Source organism: Elephantulus edwardii, unplaced genomic scaffold (assembly GCF_000299155.1).
Source record: "Elephantulus edwardii isolate Elephantulus edwardi_28Jun2011 unplaced genomic scaffold, EleEdw1.0 scaffold00226, whole genome shotgun sequence".
NCBI classification, from domain to species: domain Eukaryota; kingdom Metazoa; phylum Chordata; class Mammalia; order Macroscelidea; family Macroscelididae; genus Elephantulus; species Elephantulus edwardii.
Window position 1 is genome coordinate 3280565 of NW_006399976.1, and position 6566 is coordinate 3287130.

General features: G+C 43.5%; 1 pseudogene; it reads left to right on the forward strand.

The window, feature by feature from the left end:
• The first annotated feature begins 1067 nt into the window (after positions 1–1067).
• LOC102873466 lies at positions 1068–1626 on the forward strand (annotated as a pseudogene).
• The last annotated feature ends 4940 nt before the right edge of the window (positions 1627–6566 follow it).

Below are 6566 nucleotides of genomic sequence, written 5' to 3' on the forward strand. Positions count from 1 at the left end.
TTTTAATGATAAAGAAGAATATTATTATGTATGTTGTTTTTGGGAGAGACACCCAAGCATTGAGGACTCTCCTTCATAGGGTCGCTATGAGTTGCCTGCGACTCGACGGCACTTAACAACAATAATATCAACAGAGAGAGAGCGATCAGCTGGCCCAGTGGACAGAAAGCGATGCTACCAAGCCAAAGGTGGGTGACTTTTAATCCACAGCCCTCAGGCCTGTCTTTCATTGTTTTTGTTCAGACATTCCTCTAGGTCGTATAGCTCTGGTGTACAAGTTGCTGTACAGCGGTCACTTTTGGTTGCTGTGAGGCTGAACACTGTGACACTGATGTATCAAATGCATTAATGGCTGTTTACCCAATGCGGACAGAGAGTGGGCTAGAGCTCCCCGATTAAAACAAGCTTGGAAGGAAGAGTGGCATCCACTTCCGGAAACCCTATGAACCTGGAGAGAGGATGAAAGACACCCAAGCGTCGAGGACTCTCCTTCATAGGGTCGCTCTGAGTTGCCTGCGACTCAACGGCACTTAACAGCAACAACAGCAAATGTGTAAGTTAACTTTAACCATTTGTCCATTGTTAGACAGTTGGGTTACTTCCATCTCTTTGCTACTCTGGGCAATGCTGCAATAAACATGTGGTTGTTGTCATCATGTGCCATCAAGTCCCCTGCACTTCATAGCGACCCTGTGCACAATAGCTCAGAGCCCTATCCTATCCTTAGCCAATGACTTACAGGGACTCTCTATTGCGTCTCTAAGACTGTGAATCCAAAAGAGAGGAAATGGCTCATCTTTCTCCCTTGGCTCCACTGGTGAATTCAAACTACCAGAAAGAAACATTTTGGTTAACAGCACCATGCACTAAAACACCAGAAAGAACCGGTTTTGTTCCAAGCAAATCCTAGTTCCCCTTTTAGCATATACAATGTATTCAGTGAAAGTAGAGTTACATGTTGTCTGTTATCTATGATACTCAATATTCATTCCCATCACACACTAAGTTCTGCTTTACAAAACTTGCTTATTCTTCTTTCCAGATCTGGCTGAGCAGGAGACGCCATCATGGGAGTTGACATCTGCCACTACAAGGACAGAAAGGTCTGGCACAAGGACCCCAAGAGCCAGGACATCTACCTCCAGCTGTTGGTCAAGCTCTACAGGTTCCTGGCGAGGCGGACCAACTCCACCTTCAATCAGGTTGTGCTGAAGAGGCTGGTCATGAGCTGCACCAACCAGCCGCCGCTGTCCCTCTCTCGGATGATCTGAAAGATGAAGCTTCCTGGCCGAGAAAACAAGACAGCTGTGGTGGTTGGGACCAAAACAGATGACGTGCGTGTTCAGGAGGTGTGAAGGTGGGTGTTCTGCGAGTGAGCAGCTGGGCCCAGAGCCACATCTCAAGGCTGGAGGCAAGATCCTCACCTTCGACCAGTGGGCCCAGGACTCGCCCAAGGGCTGCGTCACCGTGCTGCTGTCAGGGCTATGCAAGGGCCGAGAGGTGTACAGGTGCTTCGGCAAGGCGCCGGGCACCCCACACAGCCACCCCAAACCCTGCGTCTGCTCCAAGGGCTGGAAGTTTGAGCATGCATGAGGCCGAGGAACCAGATGTGGCTATATGAACTAACCCCAGATCCTGCCCTGTTATTAAAATCATATTGGGTGTTCCTGGCAAAACAACAACAACAAAACCCAAAAAACAAAAAACAAACTCCACCTTATTTGTTGTTGTTATTCTGTTGAGCTGACCCTACAGCTAGTTTTCCAATGCAGTTCATCCAACAGGAGGAGATTGTCCATCCTTCTCCCACAGCCCATCTGGCAGATTTGAACCATGTGCCTTTGGGATCGCAGTGCAGCTTCTTACCCTTACTAGGCCCCCAGAGCTCCCTTTACAAAACTAGCAAGAAGAAGTATTCAGACTAACCCACTGCAGTCCAGCTGGTTCAGACTTACAGCCACCTTCTCTGGGTTTCTCAGGCTCTAAATCTTTAGGAGAGGAGCTTGCCAGTCTTTCTGCTTTCAAGCAGCTTTTCATTTCACCATCACAACACGTAACACACCTTGTCACCAGAGTTCCTTTCAAAATCGTTGTTGCTGTTGTTAGATCCATCGAGGAGACTGCCACTCACAGTGGCCCTCTGAACTACAGATCTGAACATTGTCCTGTCCCGGGCCGTCCGCACCGTCTACGATGTGCTCAAGCATTTTTTTCACTTTAATTTTTAAGCTTTTTTTAAAAAAAGAATTTTAATGAGTATTTACAGAGATTTTTGGATTTCCATTCATTCATTGCTGTCTTTCTCTCCCTGCCCAGCCCTCCCCCCACACTTTTTTTTTTTTGGTGAGAAAAATTTATATTTGGAATTAGTCAGCTGGACTCAGTTTAGATGATCCCAATTTTGTTGGCAACATCCAAAGCATCATAATCAGGAGCAAGTCGAACACAGGCCTTCTTCTCTCCATCAGGCCTAATCAAAGTGTTGACCTTAGCCACATCAATGTCACAGAGCTTCTTTACAGCTTGTTTAATTTGGTGCTTGTTGGCCTTGACATCCACAATGAACACAAGGGTGTTGTTATCTTCTATTTTCTTCCTGGCTGACTCAGTAGTCAGGGGGAAACTTGATGATGGCATAGTGGTCAAGCTTGTTTCTCCTGGGGGCGCCCTTCCAGGGGTATTTAGGCTGCCTTAGGAGTCTCAGCGTCTTAGGCCGCCTGAAGGTGGGTGACGTGTGGATCTTCTTCTTCCTTTTTTTTTGTGGCTGTGGATGCCCTTCAGGACTCCTTCTTGGCCTTTAATGCCTTTACTTTGGCTTCTGTTTTGGGAGGGGCAGGGGCTTCCTTCTTTGCTTTTGGCGCCATCTTCATAGAAAGTGTGCTCAAGCATTTTACAGTCAGTCAATCCATCTTGTTGAGAATCTACCTCATTTTCCTCTGACCCTCCATGTTACCCAGTATGACATCTTTTTCAAAAGAATATCTATAGTATATCCAAATAGTTCCAGGTGGAGAAGTGGTCTGGAGCAGCCTGTTTCTACAGAGGTTTGATCTCTATTTCAGGTGAGACTTAAGGTGCAAAATCGAATTGATTGTATTTGGCCTCCTATTTAGAAAGGCACTGGTCAGCAGTATGGTCTGGCTTCCAGGTGGGGACGTGTCAAATGTGATAATGGTTACTGATGGGGGACAGTGCTTGGTGGAGCTCCCTGACTGATTAAAACAAGCTTGGAAGCAGGAGTGACATCCACTTCCAAAATACCTTGCCTACAGAAACTCTGTGAACTTGTAGAAACAATGAAAATTATACAAGTGTTCAGGTCTTTTGTTCATAGAGTCTCTATGAGTCATCTACGACTCGATAGCACTTAACAACAACAACACCACATCCAAATAAACACACAACCCTTTTAAAAATACATTCTACTCACTCCGCACTTATCAACATGCTTAGATTCCAAAGATCAAGTCATTAGAAGAAATCTGGCATTATGTGAAAATGAAGGATGACCACAGAAGATCACAAAATGGAGAATACTTACATTGTTACATAGTTAACAAATGGCATTATTATATACTGTCAAACTGCTGAGATTCAAGACCTAGTCAAGTTGACACAAAACCTGACCAATCACAGTCATCATTACTCTCACACTTCAGTACTTTTATTATTGCTGTTTGTTAATGCACAAAAAAGTAGAACAGCAAGTTATTTGTTTGCTTACTATTGCCGTAGGGATCTCTGGTGGCCTAGAGGTAAGAAACTGTACTGCAATCCCAAAGGCATGCAATTCTAATCCACCAGCTGCTCTGCAATGGCAGAAGGATGGGCAATCTCCTCCTGTGTGATTAACTGCCTCTGAAAATCCTCCACAGGGCCAACTATGATCAGTTCCAACTCAATGGTACTCAACAACAACAACTGTTGTCATGAAAGTGAAGTGTGAGATAAGGAGATAGTCCCTAAGTGAGGAGTAAATACAGGTTCATCTTCTCCTCTCCACACTTTGATCATCTCACCATTCATATGGCCTGGAGCCTCTGCTTGGTTCAAGCAAGAATACCTTGATTCCCTCTTAGTCATCTCATTTAGCCAGCTTGGCTTTTCCCCCCAAGTCACCCCAGTTGTGACTTTTCTCCTCTCCGCTGCATTATATTTCTTACTTCCATTTCAAACATGACCAGCAACAACAATCAAAGTAAGCACCTAAAAAAGAAAACATTTAACTTCCATGACCCCTTCTTCTTTATCTTACAAATCCCCATGTTTCAATGAGTCTGGAGTAGTTTGAAAGAATTCCACTTCTGACACCAACTGAGGGGAAAAGCATGACAGGAGGAACTCCTGAGATTATGGCTGTTGACCACCCTCTACGTGGAAGTGAATTCACTCTCATGGCTCAACCATCAGCCAAACAATAGATAAGATTATAAGGTGCACAGTAACACCCGGGAAGTACACACTCCTTAGATCAACCATATGAAAGACAAAAAGCATGTCCAGGGATGAAGCTCAGATGGTAGGGAGGACTGAAAAAAAGTCCAGTTCATTGCCATTGAGCAGGAAGTGACTCACAGCTAACTCTGGAGTGGGTTCTCCAAAGGCTCTGAATGCCACAGGAGGAGATTGCCATCTTTCTACTAGAAAACCCTTGGTGAATCCCTGCTTTGCAGAGGGGCATCATCTTTGGGTTAGTCTCAATGGACTAAGTCCCAAGTCTGTGGACTTGGCAAAACTCCCAATAGACTTAGCACAATTCTCAATGGACTAAGCAACCAGAGGGATAGGAAAGAAGTATAAACTAGTAAACACAGGGAGTAGGAGAGAAGAGTCTGGTTACATTGGGAAGGTTGTAATCAGTGTCACAAAACAAAATGTATATGAATTATTGGATGAAAGGTCAGTTTGCTCTGTAAACTTTAATTTAAACCACAATTTAAAAGTTTAAAACACAACACACTGCTGATTAGAATGTAAAATTGTACAACCACTATGGGAAGCAATTTGGTACTTCCTTAAAAATTGAAATTGACACAACCATGTTTATTGTGGCTTTGTTCACAATAATGAAGAGTTGGAAACAAGCTAAGTGCCCATCAACAAATGAATGGATAGAAAAGCTGTGGTGTATTCACACAATGGAATACTATGCTGTGTTGAAAAACAAGGAACTCATGCAATATTATTCAAAATGGGTGACCCTGGAGGACATTATGCTGAGTGAAACATCTCAGTCACAAAAGGACAAATACTGCATAGTGCCACTGTTGTAGAAAGGTACTGACATCAGGGTTGGGGGGAGAATGAGAAAGATGGGGTAAATTATGTATACTGCATTGAAATAGATGAGGGAGAGAACAGTTTAAAAGCAATATATGATTGGGTATCATGGTCATGACAATTGTCCAGAATGAAGGCTGCATAGTGGAGTGGACCTGGGGGCGGGGGAGGGGAGCAGATTGTAAACCAATGATAATTTTTCTCTTACTTTTCAAAGAGCAAACTAGGGGAAGGAGTGGGCAGGGAGAAAAATGCAACAATGAATGAATGGAAATCCAAAGTCACTGTATACATTCATTAAAATTAATAATAACAATATATATATAATTTTTTGAAGTCATAAAAAAGAAACCATTTTAAAGTCTACATCCTAAAAAAAAATAATGAAATGGAAACATCATTTGATTCTACAGTTCCACTGTTGTTGTTCTTGTGGTGGTGGTGGTGGTCGGCCCCCAATTTGACTATGATTCATAGCGATCCTATGAACAATGGCTCTGAACCTTGCCCTATCATGAGCCAACCTCACCATCTGTGACACACCTCATCCCATTGTCACACTCACTGTGTCAATATATCTCACTCAAGCTCCTCCTCCTCCCTTGCACTGACTTTCTATTCTTCCAAACATGATATCCTTCTCCAAGAACTGGTCTCTCTTGACAACATGACCAAAGTATGTGAGACGGAGCTTCAAAATCCTTGTCTCCAAGGAGGAAGCTGGACAGACCTGTTTGTTCTCGTGGCACTCCATGGGATGCTCAATACCCTTCTCTAGCACCACAAGTAAAGTCATTGATTCTTCTGTCATCTTTAGTCATTGTCCAGCTCTCAGAGGCATAATAAGCAACTAAGAAGACTATGGTTTGCTTCAGGTGCACCTCAGTATTTATACTGGTATCATTTCTCTTTAGCACTCTGGAGAGATCCTTGACAACGTATTTTCTCAATGCACCTTGTCTTCTGGTGTCCTTTATGCTGGTGTTGATTCTGGATCTGAACAAGATGAAATCATCAACAATGTCAACTTTTCTCCATTTATCATGATATTACCTATTGACCTGGTGGAGAGGATTCTTACTTTCTTGATGTTGAGATGCAATCCCTATTGGTGGTTACAGTCCATATTGAAGGACTCTATAAAGAAGAATGTGGCTTCAGGATTGGAGAAAGGCTCATCATCAACTTGCCTCAATATGCTGATGACACAACTTTGCTTGCCAAAATTGAGGAGGATTGAGGCACTTGCTGCAGAAGATCAAGGACTGCAGCCTTCAATTTAGATT